Source organism: Giraffa tippelskirchi, chromosome 2 (genome assembly GCF_054371585.1).
Source record: "Giraffa tippelskirchi isolate mGirTip1 chromosome 2, T2T-mGirTip1v1.2.pri, whole genome shotgun sequence".
Taxonomy (NCBI): Eukaryota; Metazoa; Chordata; class Mammalia; order Artiodactyla; family Giraffidae; genus Giraffa; species Giraffa tippelskirchi.
Window position 1 is genome coordinate 54,581,619 of NC_137276.1, and position 25,651 is coordinate 54,607,269.

The 25,651-nt window shown below is 36.1% G+C and overlaps 1 long non-coding RNA gene and 1 other non-coding gene across 2 annotated transcripts in view; one reads left to right on the forward strand and one right to left on the reverse strand.

Annotated features, from left to right (window-relative positions):
• LOC145535150 (uncharacterized) overlaps positions 1-25,651 on the forward strand; it is a 472,362-nt gene that overhangs the window by 33,871 nt on the left and 412,840 nt on the right. The gene's annotated exons all lie outside the window — the stretch shown is intronic.
• LOC145539966 (U6 spliceosomal RNA) lies at positions 8,855-8,958 on the reverse strand. Its single transcript, XR_014078103.1, has one exon. It is a non-coding gene; the product is annotated as a U6 spliceosomal RNA (small nuclear RNA).

A 25,651-nucleotide genomic window follows, 5' to 3' on the forward strand; every position in this document is an offset into this window, starting at 1 on the left:
CAGATTCCTAGGCCTGCTGTTACAAAATACCACAAACTCAATGTCTTACAATAACAGAAATTTACTCTCTCATAGTTCTAGAGACCAGAAGTCTGAAATGGAGGTGTTAGCAAAATTGGTTCCTTCAGAGGGTTCTTAGGAGACTCTGTTCCATGCCTCTCTCCTGGTTCCGGTGATGGTTGGAAATCCTTGGTGTTTCTTGTAGATATATCACTTCACTCTCAGCATCTGTCTTCACATGGCATTCTCATTGTGTTTCTTGTAAGCATCTTCCCTCTGTGTCCTCTACCTCTTCTCATTAGGATACCAGTCATACTTGATTAAGGGATCATCCTACTCCAGTATGAACTTATCTTAATTAATTATATTTGCAACAATCCTGTTTCCAAGTCAGATCAGTTTCTTAAGCACTAATGGTTAGGATTCTGACTTATCTTTTGGGAGAGGATACAATTCAACCTATAACAAATTCAATTCCCAAAGAACTTACGTACTCTTATAGCATAAGAGACATCTTCCCTTTAGTTGTTAAGATCCCAAAACTCTACTGAAGGAAACCCTGTTAAAAAGCTTATAGTAAGAACAGAGTCTTTTCCCTGTTGAACTTAGATGGTGATAAGCACCAGTTGATGGTCTTGAGAGATGTTGATGAGGTTAATATTTTACCTAGAAATGAGAGAGGGGACAATTTGCCATGGAAACAACTTCTAGAAGAATGATAGCAGTAAGTGAGACATGAAGGGACTGAAAGGAACAATTGAGAAGAGGGCCACATCATACCTTCTGTTTACTGTCTTCAATGAAGATCTTATTCTTCTCTATGTTTTAAAACTTTTTATTTTAAGTCATCTTTTCTTAATCTTCGATGTTTGATGTTTTTATAATTTTATTTTTTTAATTGGAGGAAAATTACAATGCTGTGTTGGCTTGATGGTTGTTTTTAATCTTTCATCTTTTCATTTTTCCCTCCCTTTTTTCCTAAAAGCATCTGCAGGGCCAAGAAAAAGTATTGGCATAACACATTCTCAATAAATGGATAAATCATACGTATGTCAAATGTTTCCTCTGGGTAACCATTCTTGAAAGGAAACAAATAAATCTGGATATTTATCTTTTCCTTTAGATATATGATGAGTGAATTGCCTGTGTTTATACAGTTCATTTGAGTGATGGTCAACTCCCCTTTACATATCGAAAGACGGCCAGTTAGTCCATGAATGCAACCTTTTCTTTTGCATGTAAGCAGATTTTAATTTTCATAATATGCAGCTCTGTTAGACCAAGGAGAGATTTATACTACCTCCTGTGCTTATTTTTCTGGCTTTCTGAATCCACTTTCAATGTGTAAAGAGTAAAACTTATAGTTTGCAGCACCTGAGGTTCATTCTGTCTATACTATTTTGCCACATATAAATGATAGAGATTGTGTATCCCAGTGTTGTTTGCCACCAGCAGCTCCCACTGTTCTGGCTGATCTGTTGTTGGATTTCATGGTCTCCACCTGGATGTGTACAGAGAGAAACTCAAAGATGCTTGGACAGCACAGCAGCTGTACCTTCACAGAGGGACAGCCTTACAGTAGAGTTACAGCCACCATGTTTTCTGTTCATGGGGACCTTGCATTTGTGAGCACAGGGAAGAGTGGAGAAAGGATGTAAACATCTTTCATTCCTGCTGACCAGGCCAATTCTTTCCTAAGGCTCTGTCTGCACAGACAGGCTACAGATGGAGTTCCTTAGTGGTAATCCATTGTCAATCAGTGAGTGAAAAAACCTTCATTTCTAGAAACACATGGATAACTTCATATTTTTCTGCTTTCATCATCATTGTATGTGAAGTAGGGAAAGACTGCATCAAAAATTGCCAAGCAGCTGCAATTTTTTCCTTAATTATTTTTTTGTATGAGTAAAAAAATGCTTTAATTTTTGGGAATATAATGCAGTAAGTATATGTAATATAGAGGAAAAATAAATTAAGCTTTGAGGAAGATAAAATTTCTCAAGGGAAATAATAAATTCCATTAAATTGAATTCAAAACTGTTGTCCCAAGAAGATATTTAAATTCAGTGTGTTGTAAATTATTTTTAGAAGTATAGACTTAAAAAGGAACTTAAATCCTTCAATCCAGAGAAAGCTGAGATGTCTAGGGAACAGAAGAGAAGGAGACAATGAAGTCATGAGGAAAAACCATTTCACCAGAATAAACTGCTTTACTAAAGAGGCAGCTTTTTGGCAACACTTTGAAAGTATTTTGACAAAATGTAAGGTGAATGAACTCACATGGGTATCATTATAGTGACAGAAAAAAAGTAGCTTTGAATCAGAAAAATAAAATGACTATGGTTTGCCCTTGCTAAATATCCAGAAATAATTCAATATTTTCTAATGAAAATTATATTATGAAGCCACTGGACAGAGAGAAAATATAATTTTTATTTATATACATTGTCAGCACCATGATCCTCGTAGCCTTGTTGGACAATTTTATTTGAATAAATTTGTTCCCAGTGAAATTGTCAAGAACCCAGCTGAAAGTTCATGATTTTGACATTTGAATTTCTTCTCCTATTGTAACTTGCCATTGTAAAACAATAGACAAGTGATCTTAGTGTGAAAGAGACTTTCAAATATTGACATACTGCTTCATATTTTTGAATGTGTAGAAATTAACCTGAAGCATAGCAAAGAGAGTAGAAAGTGGGTAGCCTTACATGAAGCCTAATTATAATATTAACAAAAAGAGAGAAGTTATATCTAGTAAATTTTGACATCTGTCCCTGAATCAAATCCCTCCGGAAATACTTGTCAGATTCATTTGTTATCAGAAATGAAAAAATAAAGAACCCAATATATTTCTGATTTTAATAACTTACCTGAAAACTAAAGGCAAATTTTACAATAATGTATTTATTCTGGTTTTTAACTGCTTCTCAGATTCTTTTAATATGTTTCATTTCTTTATATTAAGTACATATTGTTCATTTTCATATACATTCATTTTTGTAAGAAAATGAGTATTTAAAAAATATTGTCAAGAACCTTACAGTAACTGATGTTTAACTATACACCTTTCTAATTTTTTCAGGTCAAAATTCTTAAAACAAACAAACATCATTTAGGCCTTAGAACTTAGTGCATTCAAGCTTATCATCTGGAAAAAAAGTCACAGTAACAATGTGAGGCAAATCTTATCTGTCTTGTTTTACAAACAAGGTAAATCATTTAAACAAGGAGACACAGCTCATACTTGACAGAAACTAGGTGTTAAATCTAATTATCTAAATTCTAAAATCATGCTTTTTAAACTAGATTATTACCCTTGCATTTACTTTTTTTTAAAATTTTTTATAAATTTATTTATTTTAGTTGGGGGCTAATTACTTTACAATATTATAGTATTTTTTGCCATACATTGACATGAATCAGCCAAGGGTTTACATGTGTTTCCCTTCCTGGAACCCCCACCCACCTCCCTCCCCATCCCATCCCTCTGGGTCATCCCATTGCCCCGGCCCTGAGCATTTGTCTCATGCATTGAACATGGAATGGTGTTCTGTTTCACATATGATAATATACATGTTTCAATGCTATTCTCCCAGAACGTCCCACCCTCACCTTCTCCCTCAGAGTCCATAAGACTGTTCTATGCATCTGTGTCTCTTATTCTGTCTCGCATATAGGGTTATCGTTACCATCTTTCAAATTCTATATATATGCATTAGTATACTGTATTGGTGTTTTTCTTTCTGGCTTACTTCACTCTGTATAATGGGCTCCAGTTTCATCCATCTCAGTAGAACCGATTCAAATGTATTTTCTTTAATGGCTGAGTAATATTCCATTGTGTATATGAACCAGAGCTTCCTTATCCATTCGTCTGCTGATGGACATCTAGGTTGCTTCCATGTCCTGGCTATTGTAAACAGTGCTGCGATGAACATTGGGGTACACGCGTCTCTTTCAATTCTGGTTTCCTCGGTGTGTATGCCCAGCAGTGGGATTGCTGGGTCATATGGCATATTAAAAAACTGGGAATAGAACTACCCTTGCATTTACTTTACCTCTTTCTTTCTTTTCACTTGTTACCACCCAGAACTTTGACTAATGTCATAACCATTTGGGAAGGTCATGAAAGAGTGAGGAAAAGCTGTTAGAAAGGGGGAAATAGAGTGCCAATCTAAGCAGAGACAGATCTAGCCTAGATCTTGCAACAGAAGCAGCTAGACAGTAGCTACAGCCTGTGGTTTGGACACACAACACCAAAGTAAAATCAGGACGGAGAATTCCAACAAAGAGCAAACGAGGGGAAAATGGGAGATTACTCTGCTGGTCATGAGGATGAAAGGTTTTCCTGGTGGCTCAGTGGTAAAGGAGATGTGGGTTCAGTACCTGGGTTGGGAGGATCCCTTGTAGTAGTAAATGGCAACCCACTCCCATCTTCTTGCCTGGGAAATCCCAGGACTGGTGGGCTGCAGTCCATGAGGTTGCAAAAGAATCAGACACAACTTACTGACTGTTAAACAACAAACCTGCGGATGAAGGCAAACTCCATCAGAAATTTGCTGTAGTTCACAGGGTGCTGATTTGAACTGAGTGGGCAATGCTTCAGCCACATCTGTTGCCCTTAGAGTGCCAGCCTCTCCTCTATCTCCCTACACAACTTTTCTATTTCTTGCTAGTAAAGTAATTCAGGGATCACCAGTGGAAAACAAGAAAGCTACAATCTTTCTCAGCATCTGACTTCTCTGTTTCTCCTAAAACATGAATTTAGCACTCCAGTGGTTATGGGGGTGGTAAAGAAAATGTAAACATGGAGAAATGGTCAAGCTTCAAAAAATCTCAAATGTGATTCTTACTGTAGGTAGTAAAACCAAAGTGGCATTGCAAGGTGGCCTACTGTGCTAGCAGTGACCATGGAGGAGGAGTCAGGAATGAAATGTCTCTGATCCTCTGTCTACCCAGCCACAGGTAAAATGGCCTGAACAAAGCTTCTCAGAGCCTCAGGTCCCCCATCCATCAAATGGAGAACATACTGGTCCTTCTCAGGCACCTCACAGGGCAGATGTGGCTATTCAGTGAGATAATGCATTCTTCTGCCAATTCAAATAATAAAAACAAAACAACAAACAAAAAGTACTATTGCCACCTTCTCAGGCATTGTGCTGAAGATTAACAGTAAAACAACAAAAAAGACAGGGCCCTTTCATTCTGATACCCTTCAAATCAACAATGATAGATAGATATATAAAGTGAGGCTACAGTGAAAAACACAGAAATGTTAAACACTCAAGTAGGACTAGAGATTAAATTTGGGGATAAGGGAGATATATTCTCACAGTGAGAGGTATCAGGAGCCTTAAAAGGTTTGTAATGTTCTGTCCTGTAAGCTAGTACTGAGTAGTTGAATGTTCACTTTTTCATTCTGTGTGCCATCTGGATTTATATGCAATTTATTTAGATGTAAGAAATATTTCTTAATTTAGAAAGTCTCCTTTAAAAAGACATGAAACTTTCATCAAAGAGTGCATACGATGCTTGGAAATAAAAGACCTAGAAACCAACAATGATAAGTATTAAGTATATCACTGAGCACTGGTATTGATAAAGGGGATTGAGGTTGGAGTTTTCAGAAGAAATAGAAATTGTGCAACAGAAAACAAAGTGAGAAAGAAAAGGAGGTTATGAACGAGCATTTCAGTATTTAGTATGCTTGGGGCAACCAGGGTTTGGGAGCATAAAAGCATGCTGTTGAAGATAAAACGCCTAGAAGAAATATTTGAGGAAACTAAAGAATAAAGAGGAAGATGGATGACTTCGAGAAACTGCTTAATATACTACTCGGTACAAGATTTTGGGCAAGTCACTATGTTTTTGGGTTTCAGTTTTCTCATCTGTACAATCAAAGAGCACACAAAAGGGTGGGAAGATCAGATGATTCTCCCCGCCTTCAAACAACTTGTTCAGACACTGTCCTCATGACTTACAAGGAGAAATAAATCCTTAAAGTTCTTGCCACATTTTTTTTTCACCAGCCAGATCTGGTTGTTAAGGGCATTGCTTGACAAATAATGAAAATGGAGAGATGAGAAAAATGTACACCCTTGGTACAGCCACCTCCTTGACCCTCGCACCATTTACTTTATGAGTTTGTTTGGACAACAACAGTATACTGTCAGAGTTATTGCTGCATAATTCTAGAGGAGATCACACACAGTATTTAATTTTTTAGTAGCTTTGGCATTAAAATTTTATTAAATGTATTTGAGGGGTAGGTTAGCATGGCAAAACCCTTATCCAGTAGTTAATGAGCTGCTGGGTACTGAAAGGATGAGACAAATGGTGAGGTAGAAGGGGCATGGAGAAGGGGAGAGGTTAGGAGTTCACAGCTAAGAGGGCCTATTTTCTTAGACAAACACAGATATATAGAGCTTGTAAGCTTTGAAGGCATGGAGGAACAGGAGAAAACAGAAATCATGAATGTGCTATGCAGAAAATTAGGATGATTTGGATATAAGGAAAGCTAGGCAAGACATGAGTAGAGGATGAGTCTAATGCATGACTATATGCTGTGATTAAAAATAATAATGGTGGTGCCAGCTGATTTTATTGAAACTATGTATCAGACACCAAGGTAAATACTTTTCATATATTATTCATTAAAGGCTTATAATGATAGTTTGAGGTAAGTGCTGATATATATCATTATTTTAAAGATGATAAAATGTGATTTCTCAGGATTAAGTGATGTACTCACAGTCACACAACTGGTAAATAGGAATGGAAAGATTTGAACCCAAGTGGTCTTTCAAAAAAATGTATTCTTATATATTACCTTACATTGTTGGTTTGGTCTCTCTTAACTCACCGGTTTCACTACTTAAGTCTTTGAACATCAGAGAGGCAGCTGACCACTGGAGGAAAAGATAAGGAACAAAGTTGCTTTCTCTCTGTCTGAGTATGTTTCTTCTTCATTTTAAATCTTCATCTAGTGTGATGGGTAACTGTGAACTATGTCAGAGAGCTAACAGCTAAACTAAATCAAATCCAAGCCTAAACTGTATGCCAGGTCAAATAGTCACCTAGCACACTGTTGTTCACTTCAACCCTGCGTACTGGAGAGCTATGTGGTGAACTCCATGTGACAACATAACACAAATATTTTACCTGCAGAAACAGCCCAAATTTGAACAATATGGGTAACATGATCAAATTCCTGGCAAAATTAAAGTATAAAGTGAAAGTCCATTCCCTATCCAGAAAATTCAAAAAAATTCTTGCAATGCAACAGTCTTCTCCCCAATATTTTACTCAACTCTCTCGCAGAAAGTATAGTATCTTGGTGGGAGTTAGTGTTCTTCAATAGCTTCAGCCTGAAGGCGTCTTTCCCTGTATCTACTACAGCTATGACCGTACTTCCAAAGGTAGAGTAATCTAACCCGAAATTGGTGCAATGGTAAAGAATCTGGCTACCAATGCTGGAGATGCAAAATATGTAGGCTCGATCCCTGGGTCAGGAAGATCCCCTGGAGGAGGAAATGGCACCTAGTCCAGTATTCTTGCCTGGAGAATGTCATGGGCAGAGGAACCTGACTTGTTACATTCTTTAGGGCTGCAAAAGTGGGACACGACTGAGTGACCGAGCACACACACATGCACAACCCTAAATTACACATGTATCCTATTTTCAAATATCTGAATCCATTATCAGAACATCTAAGTCACACCCATATAAATTTAGAAATTTTCCAAGCAATTTCTTAATCTCAAAGAAGTGTACTCCTAGCAAAATAGTATAACTAGTAACTAGTAAATGTTGTGATCTAAACATACCCTGCTATTAATAGTTTCAGGATGAGTTTGAAAGTGTTCTTTCCTGTTTTGATACTTTGGAAGACTGTGAGGAAGACTGGTATTAATTCTTCTCTAAATAGTAGAATTCTCCAGTGAAGTTACCTGGGTTTTTCTTTGTCAGACACAAAACTACCTTTCAAGGAAACCTGACCAGTGAGACAGTTAATTTTGTGCTTTTGCTATAAAGAATTAAACTTAAATTACACTCACACTTTCATCTTTTAATGAAAGATAACTTACTCTCAGAAGCAGCATAAGCATTGTTATAGTAAGTCTACTCCTAAATGAAAATATGGGGTGAGTTACAGTTTACTTAGTGGCCTAGCTAAGAAACTTTTGAAAATTAGCCATAGATCAAAGTAATTACATAAGTTCAAGATGTTATCTTAGGATGAAAGGTAACACAGGTCCGTAACTTCTTTTAAAAAGACACTGAAAATTAAACCTTTGGCATAGTCAGAACTTCCAGAAATGTTTCTTAAATATCAAATTTCTCTTCACAGATGCTATGTCCATTTTCTTCATCATCTTCTCTTGTTACCACCATATCTTCAAAATTGTCATTTTCTGATATCAATTTTCTACCTTCCCAGGCATAAGTAATAGGGTTTTCAGGCAGCACAAGAAAAACATCATTATCTATCAGAGTGAGACATCAAACTTCTGAGTAAACTCGATCTCTAAATCCAGGGAAAAGGGAATTTCCTCCTGTGAAAATGATGTTCTTAAAAAAATGTGGCTGCATTTCTTCAGGTAAATTCTGAATTGAATAGACAATAGGTTCTGGAATCCCCATTTCATGAATGCCTGTATCAGAAGGATTAAAGAATATTTCTGGAACAGCAAATCTCTCATTGGCCAGAGGAAGAATTTTTTCCCCAGATTTGTATTTTCCACCTAACACCATCTCTTCTCTTGGCTGTAAGATATGATTTCATTTAGATGATTGGTTAGGAGGAGTTCTCCTCCCACATTCATACAAATAATTGCTTCTTTTTTCTTAAAAAATATGGAACACTTCGGCAATTTGCGTGTCATCCTTGTGCAGGGGCCATGCTAATCTCTGTATCATTCCAATTTTAGTATATGTGCTGCTGAAGCAAGCACTGTTTTTCTTTTTAATGTAAGCATTTTCTACTATAGATTCTTTGTACTGCTTTTGCTGTATCCCAGAAGTTTTTTTTTTTTTTTAATGTTGTGTTTTTGTTTTCATTTGTCTTGAGATAATTTTCTAAATTCCCTTGTAAGTTCTTCTATGGCTCATTGATTATTTAAGAGTGAATTATTTAATTACCATGCATTTGTTAGTTTTCCTTCTGCTGTTAATTTCTAGTTTCATTCCATTGTAGTTAGAAAAAATAATTTGCTTGATTTCAGTCTTCTGAAGTTTGTAAAGACTTATTTTGTGGCCCAACATGTGATCTGTCTTAGAAGCTATTCCATGTTCACTGAAGAAGAATGTGAGCTCTGCTCTTGTTGGGTGAAGTGTTCTTTACATGTCTGTTAGTTCATACTGGTCTATTGTGTTTTTCAAGTGTTCTATTTGCTTACTGATCTTCAATATGGTTGTACTACCCATAACTGAAAGTGAGGCACTGGAGTTCCCTACTATTATTGTTTTGCTATTTCTCTCTTTAGTTATTTTTAATGTTTGCTTTATATATTTGAGTTCTCTGATATTTTATATACATATATAAAAAATATATATAAAATATATGTGTATATATATACACACACACATGTGTATTTCATAGACATACTTTCCCAGTAAATTGACACTTATGGAATTATATAATGTCTTTTATCTCTTGTGACAGTTTTTGTTTTAAATTCTCTTTTGTCTCTTTTTTTTTTACATGCATTAGGTCTCACTTTTTATGCTGTAAAGATGTATGAATTTTGAAAAATAGATTGTGTCATATATTCACCACTGCAATACCACAGAGAAGAGTTGTATGTCTAGTTTCATGGTTAGTTTCTGCTTCTAAAAAGTTCCTTGTTTTTACCTATTCTACCCTCCCCACTCCCTAAACTTGTAGAAATCACTGATCTGTTTTATATCTCTAGTTTTACCTTCCCCAAAATGTCACATTATGGAATTATAGGGTGTACAGTCTTCTCATTCTTTCTTCTTATGTTTATCTATGTGTATTTAAGAGTCATCTATGTCTTTGAGTAACTTGATGGCTTCTTTTTTTTATCACTGAATAGTTTTCACAGTATGGGTGGATGTATTACACTTTGATTATCCATTCACCTCTTAAAGCACACCTTGGCAACTCCTTTTCTTCCCTGTCCCCTTTCTCTGGATACAACATTCTCAGTCTAATTTTTGAATCCTGCTTTCTGTTGACTATGACTTTTATTTAATTATTTTTCCTGAGGTGAGTCGGAAAGGGTGGAGGTATCTAAAGTGAAACAGAGTTCCCTTCCTCCAACTGGAAAAAAAAAGGATTTCAGAGTTGCCCTCTGGTTCAAATTAATTAAAGTTCCCTCTAGCACCCCTCTGGAGACTAAGCCTCTGATAGAAAGGATGGTCTGTGTGGGAGTTTACAACAGCTATCCTTCTCATCCCATTTCAGGTTCATGTGGGAAGTTTTCTTAGATCCTACCTGTGAGAACCTAGTGAGAATCCTGAAGTAAAGTGCCTGAAAGTATGAGAATCCTCACATGACAGTGGTGCCCGGCATCTTCTCACTCTTACGCTAGTCCTCACTCAGCCTCTACCATTTATCAAAAATACCAATAATAGTTGGTCCTATTTGCTTATGGAATCAGGTGGGGGAATCTTGGGTGCTATAACTTTCTGAATGTACTTAACTCTTTGTATTTTGGGGTAATAGTTTGTCCTGTGATGTCTTTTCTCTAACAGTTCTTAAATAATAATTGAATTTTCTCTTTTTTCTGTCAGGTTTTATTTTTTTTTTAATTGATTTTCACTTTGTCTTGCTATTTCTTGTTGCAAGGATAGGAGTAACAACTTCTGTGCTTTTTACATGTGGGAGCTGAAACAAGAAATAACTTATTCATCTTTTAAATTACTTGTGCTTTTTAAGTTTTACTACCCTAGTAGCAACGCAAAAAATTAATTTTATTACTGATTTTTCTGCTTCAGTGATCTGACTTACTCTGAAAATATATAGTAGCTCTCTTAGGCCTAGACAAGTATACATATAGGGGGTGGGTAGGGGGTTGCTTGGGAAATATAGGAAGACATTAGAATAAACCTTTTCTGGCCTAACAAAGAGTCTGTGCTCTCCACATGGGAAATAATTGAAAGTATGGATACTTCTATGAGTACAGAAGTTCCGTAAATCTTGGAAGAGTCTTTTCTCTCTCTCATTCTTTCTCATACATACTCACGCACATACACATACACACACACACACTCACTCAAGGAAGGAGATTTCTAAACTAGATCTCGTGCATTTCTTGAAAGGTTGCCCCAACCTTAGACATGGCCTGCTTGTGTCTACTGACATAAATTTTATTCTAAAATCATCTTTTTTTCAGTCATGACATTTAACTCATTTTGGAATTATAAATAACATTAAATCAAGACATGGCATTTGTCTAGGACAAAAATATAAGGAAATAAATGTTAACTCATTGTCTCTAGACCAATCTCAGTATCATTACCTTTCAGACTGAAGAAGACCAAGGCAATGGACTGACTGAATGCACTTTTGGGGACACCTGGAGCCTAGATATTGTCTAATAGCCAAGCCCAGGCATGCCCAGGATGACCCCTCAGTCACCAAGCTTCATAGTAAAACCTTTAGAAATAGACTGGGCTTGTTGTCAGAGTCTCCAGTAACAATTAAGTTTTAGGACAGTCTAACATCTTCAAGAGGATAACACACAGGGTGTTTCTCAGGCTTAGTCAAACCTTCATTTCTTAAAGGTGCTTCTATAAGGGACAATAATAAATCACTATAGTGATTTGGGAGAGAAATGGGAAGCATGCTGCATGTGTAAAATCAAAGTGTCTGCCATCAAACTCCATAATCTCTGCTTCTCTTGACATCTTTCTGTCAGTCATCATCCCACAATAACACTTCTGCAATGGTGAAATTTATTAAGAAATAGTGATCCTGTGGATGAAACTAGAGCCTATTATACAGAGTGAAGTAAGTCAGAAAGAAAAACACCAATACAGTATGCTAACACATATATATGGTATTTAGTCAATCGGTAAAGATAACCCTGTATGTGAGATGTCAAAAGAGACACAGATAAACAGAACAGTATTATGGACTTTATGGGAGAGGGCGAGGGTGGGATGATATGGGAAAATCGCATGGACACATGTAAATTATCATATGTGAAACAAATCACCAGTCCAGGTTCAATGCATGATACAGGGTGCTCAGGGCTGGTGCACTGGGATGACCCAGAGGGATGGGATGGGGAGGAGGGATGGGATGGGGAGGGAGGTGGAAAGGGGGTTCTGGAAGGGGAAAACATGTACACCCATGGTGGATTCATGTCAATGTATGGCAAAACAAATACAATATTGTAAAGTTAAAAAATAGAAAATAAACTAATTAAAAAAAAAAAAAAGAAGAAGAAATAGTGATCCTGGGATTGCAGTGGGTGAGGAATGGAAATGGAAATTGTGGCTTGGGATCTAGAATGCTTATTCTGTTCCAACCAGGCTACCACTCTCCATTACTAACAGGGAGATTATTATTCTCCTTAATAATCCTCAACATTTATCAATGTTCACCCTAAAAATTATGTGTCATTATTTATCTCCTGAAATCTGTTACCATTCTCTCTCTCTCTTAATCTCCTTCAGTTAGTTTATTGCTTGAGATAGAAGGCTACAAACATCTATTCATTTGCTTTATTCTTTCCTACGTACAAAAACAAACACAATTTCTTTATAAGTACTTAGGCCTTATGACTCAATCAGTTTTCTCCTAGTTACTTTCTGTATAATAATGTACACCTTGTTGATCTCTGGGCTTCAGAGTTATGTGACTTTTTTATGGAGGAAATTGCTTGACATTTTCCTGGACTTAGGGTTCATCTCCTCACTAAAGCATTTCCCCTGTTTCCTACCAGAAGTAACATGCCAGAGGGCAGCATGACTGCCATGATTGGTGTGCTCAACCTTGAGGAACTGCCCTTGTGGTTGGTGTGGGTGAACATGAGTTTGGAAAGCTTGTTCCTCTCTGGAAGGGATCTGAGTGTTGGTGATTTCACTGATAAGAGGATTGAACTAGAGTCCAGGCACAAACCAATGATTGTGCATTGTCTTTGTTCAGGCTAGTATTACAAAAATACCATAAACTGGGTGAGATATATTTCTAATAGGTCTGGAAACTGAGAAGTCCAGAATCAAGGCATGGCAGATTCAGGGTCTGGCGAGGTCTCACCACACGGTTCTTAGATAGCCACCTTCTCTCTGTATCCTTATGTGGAGGAAGGAACAGGAAATCTCTCTGGGGTCTCTCTTAAAGGGCACTTTCCCATTATGAGGGTGGAGCCTGCATGAACTACTCAATTCCGGAAGGACCTATTGCCAAATATTATTGCATTGGGAGTTATGCTTCAACATGAAAGTTTTGGGGAGGCACAAGCATTCAGTCCATAATAGGTATTAAGTGTGAGAGTAGGCAGAATCGGACTAAGAGGTGTGGACACAGCCAAAATGTCAGGAATTCACTAAACGTTGGCACAGACTTTCTAGAGACCTGCCTCAATGCCATAAAGCCAATGACTTTGGGTGTAGTTTAATTGGTGGTGAGTAGATAATTACTTGGAGAAGGCGATGGCACCCCACTCCAATACTCTTGCCTGGAGAATCCCATGGATGGAGGAACCTGGTAGGCTGCAGTCCATGGGGTCGCTAGGAGTCGGACACGACTGAGCAACTTCACTTTCACTTTCATGCATTGGAGAAGGAAATGGCAACCCACTCCAGTGTTCTTGCCTGGAGAATCCCAGGGACAGGGGAGCCTGGTGGGCTGCCGTTTCTGGGGTCACACAGTCGGACACGACTGAAGTGACTTAGCAGCAGCAGCAGCAGATAATTGCTATATTGGATTATTAATATGATTTCCCAATATTTAAAAAAAAGTTCTGAGTGTCAAAAGAGAGGGCTTTACTGCAGATTACTGGAAAATAATGGCATTTGGGTACTCTACAGACATTTTATTCTTTGAGTGGATTATAAAATTCTGAAAATTATTCAGGAAGCAGTATTCTTTCCATCCAAAATGTAATGATTCATTTCTTATCAACCACAGGATCAAGGAAAAGTATATTTAGAAGGTAATTCGCTTATCTCTAAGCAATGAATGGATGTGTGCATGCGCACACATACAGAGGGGTAAAAAATTTACAGTTACTTTTCCAAAGCATTTTCCCAGCCCCCCAAGATAGATGAACTTGGCACACAAGATTAGTCAAAATATCTATGGCAACATGCTTTATTAAATGCTCACAAAAATCACAAGATAATCAGAATTAAAGTTCAAAATGATAATGTTGCAAAGTCAGTAAGTCACAGAGTGGATATTTCTTTATTGATCAAAGTGTGGTTTAGTCAAAATTACTCATTTTATTATAGACTGGGAGTGACATAGAAACCAAATTTTGCCTAGCAATAGCAGCTGAATAGACAGTAGGGGAACTCCATCCAGATGATGATGCTGAAAAAAGACACTAAGGCTAAGGATATCAAGTCTTTTGCACAAGGAGGGGTGGCATTATCAGATCACAGGTTATGAAAGCAATCATCATTAAGATGCCCAGGATGAATAAATGGTTTTGCAACAAATGGGAAGATTATTACTGATGGAAAACCCATGGCAAATTCAGTATAGAAATCTAAGAAATTATAATCAAGGACAGACCTACAGTCTCTTAGTATGGAACTGGAATAATAAAACTGATCCAGTCAAATGAAATTATTATCATATTAGAAAGGCTTATAGAAATTATATTGCAGAACAGAAAACAAGGCTGAAATCTAAATACTAAACAATCTAGTTCAGGCTGGAATAGTATACCACTCCTGAGAAGGTATATTAAGCTATAGTAATAAAGAATATCCCAAATTTCACTGGCCTAGAAATACTTATTTCCTGTTTGTGATATATTTCATTGATAGTTGGTTGGGCCTCCGATCTGTGTTATCATCATTGCCCTCTTTTGGGGGCCTGGGCTAACAGAGCAGTCATTTTCTAAGCCATTTTTAAAGAAGATGGAAAAAGTACATGGTATAAGCATTAAAACCTCTGCCAAGAAGTGGATTATATATTTAAAAAAAAATTCATTAGTCAAAGCACCTTGAGTTTATAAGGTGGAAGAAGTATTGTTATCACACAGGAAATAAAATAGAAGACATGTAAAAAATAATAGAGTCTTTTGCAACTGGTTATAATGTAAGTTGATTACAAGCCATATACTGTGGGAACTAATCAAAGCTGGACTCTTCATGTGAAATCTTTTGATTAAGAAAGGCTTCAACCTAGGAAATGGGCAAGATGAACTTCTGTTGTAAATCAGGTATCCTAGCCAGATTTATGTGTTGGTATGTATTGATGTGTGTCTCTTTGGGGGTGGGGGGGTACTATTCGTGTGTGTGTGTGTGTGTGTGTGTGTATAGGAATGGAAGATTAAAATAGGATTGCAATGAATATAAAAACAATGAATATAAAAGATTATATAAATCAAGTGGATGAGATAAAAGGATAAAATGGGGCTAAATGATAAAACAAAGAAAGAAGAATTTCAACTTGACTATCTGGGGCTTAGAATCTGTTCTGAGAAAAGTAAAGGGAGAAGGAAATTGGCACAACAATGAGGGTCTTCTATTTGAGAAAAATGTTATACCAAGTCTTTTATTTAATTTCTCCAACATCCTCCAAGATCAATGTCATAGATTTACTATTAACACAACCTGTTCTGAAGGAGAAACTTGAATCTCATAGAAGGCTACCAAGTTGTATGTCAAGGATTTTAAGCTTACCACAAGTTATTTTTTTCCAACCCATTAATATGATGATTCCCTATTTCAACCACCTATGTAGCCCACAAACATTTCCATACAGTGTGGGATGAGTATAAAGCTACAGCAACAAAGAATCTCAATCCAGTGGGAAGCTCTGTCTTGAAAGAGCTAAAAACTAAAATTCCTAAACCACTCCATTAACCAGACATCAAATTTTAGGTGAAGTCTCAAGGATCAGATTGTAACATACTGTTTTTGTCAAGCTTTTGCTTTTTCTATGGGAAGACCCCTAGATTTAGGAAAGGTGCTCTTTCAGACAAGACTTTTACATAGAGGCTATTTCTCCTTGAATGGTCAGCATTATGTGGGATTTTTCTTTCTTTGGAAGAATGTTTAAAGGTGCCTATCATTTGACCTCTACCAGTTAGGCTGCTTTGCAGCTGGCCATCCTGTGTGAATTTATCCAGTCAACTGAGTTCAGCTTTCATCTAAGTTTCATGGATGAGAATCACAGCAGGCTCCCCATTCTCGTGTATTTGGTATTCCAGAGGAGTAGCGCCAAGTCCTGTACCTTGTTAATGGAAGAAGCAAACTGTGGAAAGACCTTGGATGTGAATCATGGCATTCTCCCTCAGCTTATTAAAGCCATGTCTATTCTTGTTTGGCCTCCAATACTGTTTGGGTGCTATCTGTCAGGAAGATTTTTGACTGGTGAATGAACAGTCAGATATTTTGCAGTTTATTGCTCTGTATGGACATGGCCATTTGTCAGAGAGCCAGCCAATAGCCATCTGAGACAATGCTCTCTCTTAGAAGATTAAGCAGAATTATTGATATGGACAATTCTGGCAGTGGAAAAAAATATATTTTGGTTTCTGGTAGACTTTACCTGAAATACCACAACAGTACTTAGAAACAAACAAAAGTTTTAAAGTGCCCTTTAAATGTTCAGTACTACTGACACCTTCTTGTCAAGTAAAGTATGCATTCCAACACTTAATAAAGCTTATTCACACTTCAGTAACATTTGCTCAGTCGAGTCTGACTGTTTGTGACCCCAAGGACTATACAGTTCATGGAGTTCTCCAGGCCAGAATACTGGAGTGGGTAGCCTTTCCCTTCTCCAAGGGATCTTCCCAACCCAGGGATCAAACCCAGGTCTCCTGCATTGCAGGCAGATTCTTTAACAGTTGAGCCACCAGGGAAGCCCAAGAATACTAGAGGGGGGACCTATCCCTTCTTCAGGGGATCTTTCTGACCCCAGAGATGAACAGGAGTCTCCTGCATTGCAGGCAGATTCTTTACCAACTGAGCTGTGAGGGAAGCCCTTAGTAACATTAGCATCCATCTTTTAGACTCAGTTTATTATTTGGATACTTTTCATGCAATAATTTTGCTTAAATTATTACTATAGTTGGAAATATATTAAGAGTAGTGTTTTATTTTTTATATTCATAGGTAAACCATACTGTTTGATGGGTACTTAAAAAAAGATTCTAAAAAGTCTGCCAACAGATAATAAATTTACCAATATGAAAACAAAGTTAACTCAGGTCATTCAATTTGAAGCTTCAGAAAACTATTTTTCAAATTTCTTTGGAATGACAGTGTTCATTATGTTGCTCTGCACAGTTACTTCTGCTTGGAAAAACCTTTCTTTAGAATTAGTAATTCTAGAGACACAATGCACTAAGTATATAAAAAGTTTACATTTTTTGTTAATAAATGCTGAAGAGAGATGCATGATCTGTTTTTTTAAGTGGTCATGAAGCTGAGCAAGTAAAGGCATTTCATTGGATAGTGAAGACCGTATTACAGACAATACTTTTTCTAGTTTTCTAGGGTTGGCAAAAAAGGAAGCATATGCCATTTATTCCATATCTTTGAGTTATTAATTTCAACTGATTTGTCAGATAACTGTAATAAATCATAGGAAAATTATTTTTATAATTTTAGACTTTTTTTCACTATGTTCATTGCTATTAAATATCTTCGAATACTGCATAATATATATAACATATTTATACAGAGAAATACATATTACTGTTTATCTTAATATATACAAACATTGAAAGTCCTAACAAGCATAAAGTGAAATACTAAAACATTGCATTTACGTGTAATGAAATTGCAGCTATTTCTGTGGGTATATTTTCTTTTTCATACGTTCATTTTTCTACAGCATGTAGTATTTTTGGTTTTTGGTTTTTTCTCCTCCAGCTTTATTGATATGCAATTTATGTATTTATGTAAAATTCACTAACTTTAATCATGTAGTTAGATAAATTTAGATAATTTATTTATACTTATGTTTTATTTAATGTTTTACTTTTATTCTAATTTCTTCAAGTAGCACCTTATATCACTAAATTTACATTTTTGTAATATACACATTTCAAAATAAAACTTTCCCTATATGTACTGCTATAGCTGCTGCTGCTGCCAAGTCGCTTCAGTCATGTCCGACTCTGTGCGACCCCATAGATGGCAGCCCACCAGGCTCACCCGTCCCGGGGATTCTCCAGGCAAGAACATTGGAGTGGGTTGCCATTTCCTTCTCCAATGCATGAAAGTGAAAAGTGAAAGTGAAGCTATAGCAGCACTCCAGAAATTTGTTTATGGTGTATATCCATTATTGTTCACTTTAAAATACTTTTAATTACTTTCACTATTTCTGCTTTAACTTGTGGATCATTCAGAAGAATGTTGTTTAATACCTGCTTATTTGAAGCTTTTGCTTTTGCTAATTGGTTTTTCCAATTTAATTCTGCTATATTCAGAGAATATGCTTTCTAAAATATATTTTTACTTGTTTTATATATCAACATATAGTTTATCATGGTAAAATAGTCATGTGCCTTGAATGTATATTCAGATGCAGTTGGATGTAGTATTCTACAAATATTAACTATATCAATGAATTTGGTAGAGATGTTCTGGTCGTCATTTTTTTTTTTGCTTCAGTTTTCATGTCTCAGTTTATGAATTGTTGGCATGATGTTAAAAGGTACATAATACTATGGGGTGGTCTAATTTTTAAGTTAATTTTGTCAGTTTTGCATCATATGTTTTGCAACTCTCTTTGGGGACACTCGCGTGGTTTACTCCATTAATTTCTAACATAATCAATGATCTAGTTGAGTAATCTATCATTTTATTTCTTATTTTCTCCTATAATTTTATTTTCTCTTTCTATTGTTCTTTAATTTTTTAATTATTTGAATATATACTGATATTCAATTTTAATTTTCCCAATGGCTCTTTTGTTGTCCTTTGCATTATATTTTTGTAGTTGCTGCAGATATTAAAACATACATCCTCAATTTTTCTGCAATTCATTTACAGTTAATATTTATTTTACATAAAATATTAAAATATTTCAACTCTATACATATAGTTGCTTTATATATTTCACCTATACATATGTGATAATGTCCATAAGACAAAATTATAATTTTTGTTTTAATTATATGAACTATATTAAAATTAAGAAATACAAAATAATTTTGTTTTGCATTCATTCAAATATTTACCATTCCCAGTGCATTTTATTCCTTTCTCAGAATCCAGGTTTCTATTAGGTATTCTTTTCCTTCAATTTGAAGAAATTCTTTAACATATCTTACAGTGTATATCTCCTGGCAGTAAATTTTCTTTAAACTAAAGATGTCTCCATATCAGCTTCATTCTGTAAGAATATTTATGCTGAACATTGATTATCAGATTAACCTTTTTGGGGAACCCTTTAAAGATGTTATTTCAATCTCTCTTCCTTTCGCCATAGTTTCTGAGAAGTCAGTTGTTAATAAATCATTGTTCCCTTGCATGTAATGTGCTGTTTCTTTAGGTGATTTTTATTTTATTTTTTTAAATTAGTTTATTTATCTATTTTTTAACTTTACAATATTGTATTTGTTTTGCCATACATTGACATGAATCCACCATGAGTGTACATGTGTTCCCTTTCTGAAACCATATGACTACAATGTGACTTCTGGCTTGGTGTGACTTCTGTGTGCTTGTTCTAATTGACTAGTTTCTATCTTTTATCAAATTTGGGAATTTTTCAGCCATTGTTTCCAAATATTTTTCTACACTATTTTTTCTCTACCCTCTTTATGGATCTCTAGTTGTACATATTTTCAACCATTTAATATCATCTAAAAAGTGTTTAAGTTTCACCCTTCAGAATCTTTTTTTCTTTGAGTTATTGACATTAAACATTTTCTATTGATCTATCAAGTTTCCCTACTCTTGCCTATGCCACTTACATATGGCTGTTATTGTAGATACTGCCTTGATTAGTTCTAAAATGGCAATTTTTGTGTGTGTGTGTGAATTTGTTTTTTCTATTTCTCTGCTGAGATCCCCTACCTTTTTATTCATTGAAAGTGCATTTTGTTTCACTTCACTGAGGATAGTTGTAATAATCGCTTTAAAAATCTTAGCTGCTAGTTTCAACAGTTTGATCATCTCTGAGTCAGTCTTAGTTGATATTCTTTGCTCTTGAAAATATGTTTCAAATTCCTAGGTTTTGTATATTGGGCAGTTTTCTTGTATGCTAAGTTTGGAGAATCTGAATTCTGTGGTTTTTGTCCTAAGAGGATGGCAAATGTTGTTTCTTAATCCACTGGTCTCGTTTTAATTCAGAAGCTTTGTTTTCAGCCAAGTTGCTTTGAGTTTCCTGCATGTGTGTGGTTCAGAGATATCTTGAGATAGAATTAGGACATCCCTTCTCTGTCTCTTTACCTTCCAGGTTTCTGCTACTTCTTAGAGGATGTGAATAAGCCAGGGCCGGAAGACTATGGTTTTTCCCATGACATCCTTGTTTCTTCCCATACATGCTGAATGATTTGGCTCAAATCTAAAAGCTATGACAACATGAAATCAATTTGTAAAATACCTGTCCTCTGAGTATGTACAGCCACAAGATTCTGTCTACTTCTGTTTTTGCTACCTTGTCTTTAGGTACCTGTTGGTGTTATGTTCAGATTTTATAATGGTTTTCTCTGAGTGAGCCAGTCTTATGAGATCTTGTTATTTCCATACTACAAGAACCAGGATTACATTTAATTATAAAAAATGCTTTTTTAACATTTGATTTTCAGCACTGTAACAAAGAAATCCATGTTCAGTAAGAGTTTTGCTACATTATCAGAAACCTAACATCATCATCATTTGGATATTTTTTCTATATCAATTTAATATAATAGTAATATAATAACACTGTTATATTTGTGTAGTTTCATTTCAAATCTACTAATTATGTTCTTCATTATAACTTGCTTTTTATTGTATTTTGATTACTCCTTTAATAATTTTCATGGCTCCTTCCAAAATGAAAGTGATAACTGCTCAGTCATGTCCAACTCTTTGCAACCCCATGGTCTGTAGCCTACCAGGCTCCTCTGCCCATGGAATACTCTAGGCAAGAATACTGGAGTGTGTTGCCATTTACTCCTCCAGGAGATCTTCTCAACCCAAGGATCAAACTTGTGTCTCCTGCATTGCAGGCAGTTTCTTTACCATGTGGTTCCTTCAACAGAATCCCATATAACTTATAGATTGGATGATTGTTCTAAATTTTTAGCATTGTTTCTCTTCCTGCAAATTTTTGTCCTGCTCCTTTACATTATGGAAAAATACCTCAAGAATGTTTTTATGTCACTTGTTCAAGTTTCCAGAGTTCTGTTGATATAATTACACTTTCACTATAAATTTTACTTCTTTTAAAATTTCATTTTCATTTTCAGTTTTTAAATTCCCAACCTTTTTTTCATATGGTGTTTTAAAATATTATTAAAGAACATAAAAATATTTTCTAAAATTACTTTGTACTAAAGTAGAAGATTTGGACTGATATTAACTGAATCTTGAAGATAAGCTAAATATGTTTTGATACCATAGTTTTATTTATTTCATGCTATTTTATATACAAACTGGTATATATATAATATATACACACATATGCATGTATGTGTGTTTGTGTATATTTTTGTGTTAATGTACATATGTATACATGTGTATATGTATATATGTATATATGTTATGAACACTGATCAAATGAATATGAACCAGATTTAGTATTTATTGTTGTATTGTGGTATATGATTTGATCAAAGTAGTGGGTAAAATCCTTCTCATAGATGCAATTGAGAAGTAGGTTAATGAACATAGTTCCTGGCAGAATTCCGTGTTCCTAGAGAGCTGTCATTTGTTTCAATTTTGTTTGACAGATATAGATCATTTTCCTTCTTCACTGAATGGTTTTCTGACATACTGAACAGGTAAACTACACAAAGACTGTAACCCCAAAACAAATTAGTCCTCAGTTCAGTTCAATTCAGTCGCGCAGTCGTATCCGACTCTTTCTGACCCCATGAATTGCAGCACGCCAGGCCTCTCTGTCCATCACCAACTCTCGGAGTCTACCCAAACCCTTGTCCATCGAGTCAGTGATGCCATCCAACCATCTCATCCTCTGTCGTCCCCTTCTCCTCCTGCCCCCAATCCTACCCAGCATTAGGGTCTTTCCCAATGAGTCAACTCTTCACATGAGCTAGCCAAAGTATTGGAGTTTCAGCTTCAACATCAGTCCTTCCAATGAACACCCAGGATTGATCTCTTTTAGGATGGATTGATTGGATCTCCTCGCAGTCCAAGGGACTCTCAAGAATCTTCTCCAACACCACAGTTCAAAAGCATCAATTCTGCGGCGCTCAGCTTTATTCACCGTCTAACTCTCACATCCATACATGACCACTGGAAAAACCATAGCCTTGACTAGACGGACTTTTGTTGGCAAAGTAATGTTTCTGCTTTTAAATATGCTATCTAGGTTGGCCATAACCTTCCTTCCAAGGAGTAAGCGTCTTTTAATTTCATGGCTGCAATCACCATCAGCAGTGATTTTGGAGCCCAAAAAGATAAAATCTGACACTGTTTCCACTGTTTCCCCATCTATTTCCCATGAAGTGATGGGACCAGATGCCATGATCTTAGTTTTCTGAACGTTGAGCTTTAAGCCAACTTTTTCACTCTCCTCTTTCACTTTCATCAAGAGGCTCTTTAGTTCTTCTTCACTTTCTGCCATAAGGGTGGTGTCACCTGCATATCTGAGGTTATTGATATTTCTCCCGGCAATCTTGATTCCAGCTTGAGTTTCTTCCAGCCCAGCATTTCTCATGATGTACTCTGCATATAAGTTAAATAAGCAGGGTGACAATATACAGCCTTGACGTACTCCTTTTCCTATTTGGAACCAGTCTGTTGTTCCATGTCCAGTTCTAACTGTTGCTTCTTGACCTGCATACAGGTTTCTCAAGAGACAGGTCAGATGGTCTGGTATTCCCATCTCTTTCAGAATTTTCCACAGTTTATTGTGATCCACACAGTCAAAGGCTTTGGCATAGTCAATAAAGCAGAAATAGATGTTTTTCTGGAACTCTCTTGCTTTTTTGATGATCCAGCGGATATTGGCAAGTTAATCTGATCACACGGACCATGGCCTTGTCTATCTCAATGAAACTAAGCCATGCTGTGTGGGGCTACCCAAGACGGATGGGTCATGGTGGAGAGGTCTGACAGAATGTGGTCCTCTGGAGAAGGGCATGGCAAATCACTTCAGTATTCTTGCCTTGAGAAGCCCATGAACAGTATGAAAAGGCAAAATGATAGGACACTGAAAGATGAACTCCCCAGGTCAGTAAGTGCCCAATATGCTACTGGAGATCAGTGGAGAAATAACTCCAGAAAGAATGATGGGATGGAGCCAAAGCAAAAACGATACCCAGCTGTGGATGTGACTGGTGATAGACGCAAAGTCTGATGCTGTAAAGAGCAATATTGCATAGGAACCTGGAATGTTAGGTCCATGAATCAAGGCAAATTGGAAGTGGTCAAACAGGAGATAGCAAGAGTGAACATTGACATTCTAGGAATCAGCGAACTAAGATGGACTGGAATGGGTGAATTTAACTCAGATGACCATTATATCTACTACTATGGGCAAGAACCCCTCAGAAGAAATGGAGTAGCCATCATGGTCAACAAAAGAGTCCGAAATGCAGTACTTGGATGCAATCTCAAAAATGATAGAATCTCAAAATTAGTCCTCAGTCTCTGTCTAATGCCTAGTCAGTTCATGGATTGTGCAGTCTGTACATTTAAGGATACATATTTTCCTATTTCTAGTCTTTCAGGCTTGGGAATCCATGTCCCTTTCATGTTTCAGTCTTAGAGGACTCATTTTGAAGGGATTAGAGATTTCCTTGAAAGTTCTCAGAGATCCTAGAGAACAGAATAGGCCCAAGACTAACAAGGAAAATAAAATCCTTGTGATTCCCAGGATTCACTATGTACACTGGCTATGGGTTGTTTTCTTTGTGGCCAAACTGGTGTAGGTTTGTCTTGACATCTTTATAAGAAAATCTGAGGAATGGTTACATTTAATATAGATAAGACACATATACTAATCACATTCCAGATTACCAGACCTGTGAGCCCTAATGGGGAATGGAAAGTTTTTACTCCAGTCAGAAAAAAAAAATACCATAATGCACTCTAGAATGAGAAAATTGCTAGGATTTATATTACCACTTGTAAGAAATTAATTTTCTATTCTTACCAGAAATATTATCATGTATTTGCCAACTTAGAGAAAAATACTAAGCAAAAGAGACTATCCATGTAATGCCCTTCTGACACTCCTTCAAAAATATAAAAGCTAAAATGTCAAAAGTTATTTCTGTGATAAGATTATACAATGAGCAAATCTGATTTTCTTTTTTTTTTTTGATAGTGTTTATTTTGGTTTAGAGAGAATCTAATTTTCTCTAAAAGGAAAACTTAAAGGAAGAGAAAAAAAATTAAAAATTTAGAAAAAACATTCAATCATTCAATCTGTAAATTATATGGGATTCTTATTGTTTAAGAAATACATCTCAGAAGGCTATAGCTGCCATAGATAATGATTCCTTTAATGCATCTGGGCAAAGTAAATTAAAAACCTTCTGGGAACTATTCAATATTCTCAAAGCCATTAAGAACATTCATTGCTCATGGGAAGTAGTCAAAATATCAACATTAACTGGAGTTTGGAAGAAGTTGATTCCAATCCCTGTGAATAGCTTTGAGGTGATCAAGATTTCAGTGGAAAAAGTGACTGCAGATATAGAAACAGCAAGAGAAATATTTAGTGGTGGGCCCTGAAGCTGTGAATGAATTGCAGCATTCTCATGATAAAACGTTAACGGATGAGAAGTTGCTTCTTATGGATGAGCAAAGAAAGTGGTTTCTTGAGATGGAATCTACTCCTAGTAAAGATGCTATGTGGATTGTTAAAATGACACCAACTGATTTAGAATATTATATAAATTTAATTGGTAAAACAGCAGAAGGGTTTGAGAGCATTGTTCAATTTTGAAAAGAAGTTCCACTTTGGATAAAATGTTATCAAATAGTATTGCCTGCTACAGAGAAATCATTCTCAAAAGGAAGAGTCAGACAGTGTGGCAGACTTCTTTGTTGTCTCATTTTAAGAAATTGCCACAGCCACGCCAGCCTTCCGCATCCACCACCCTCATCAGTCACTAGCCATCAACATCTGAGGCAGGTTTCTCCACCAGCAAAAAGATTATGCCTTGTTGAATGCTCTGGGGATAGTTAGCACTTTTTTTAAATAAAGTATTTTTAAATTTAGGTATGTAAACTTTTTAGACAGAATTCTATTGTATACTTAAAAGATGACAATATAGTGTAAACATAACTTTTGTAAGCACTGAGAAACCACAAAATTTGTGACTCGCTTTATTACAGTATTTGCTTTATTGCAGT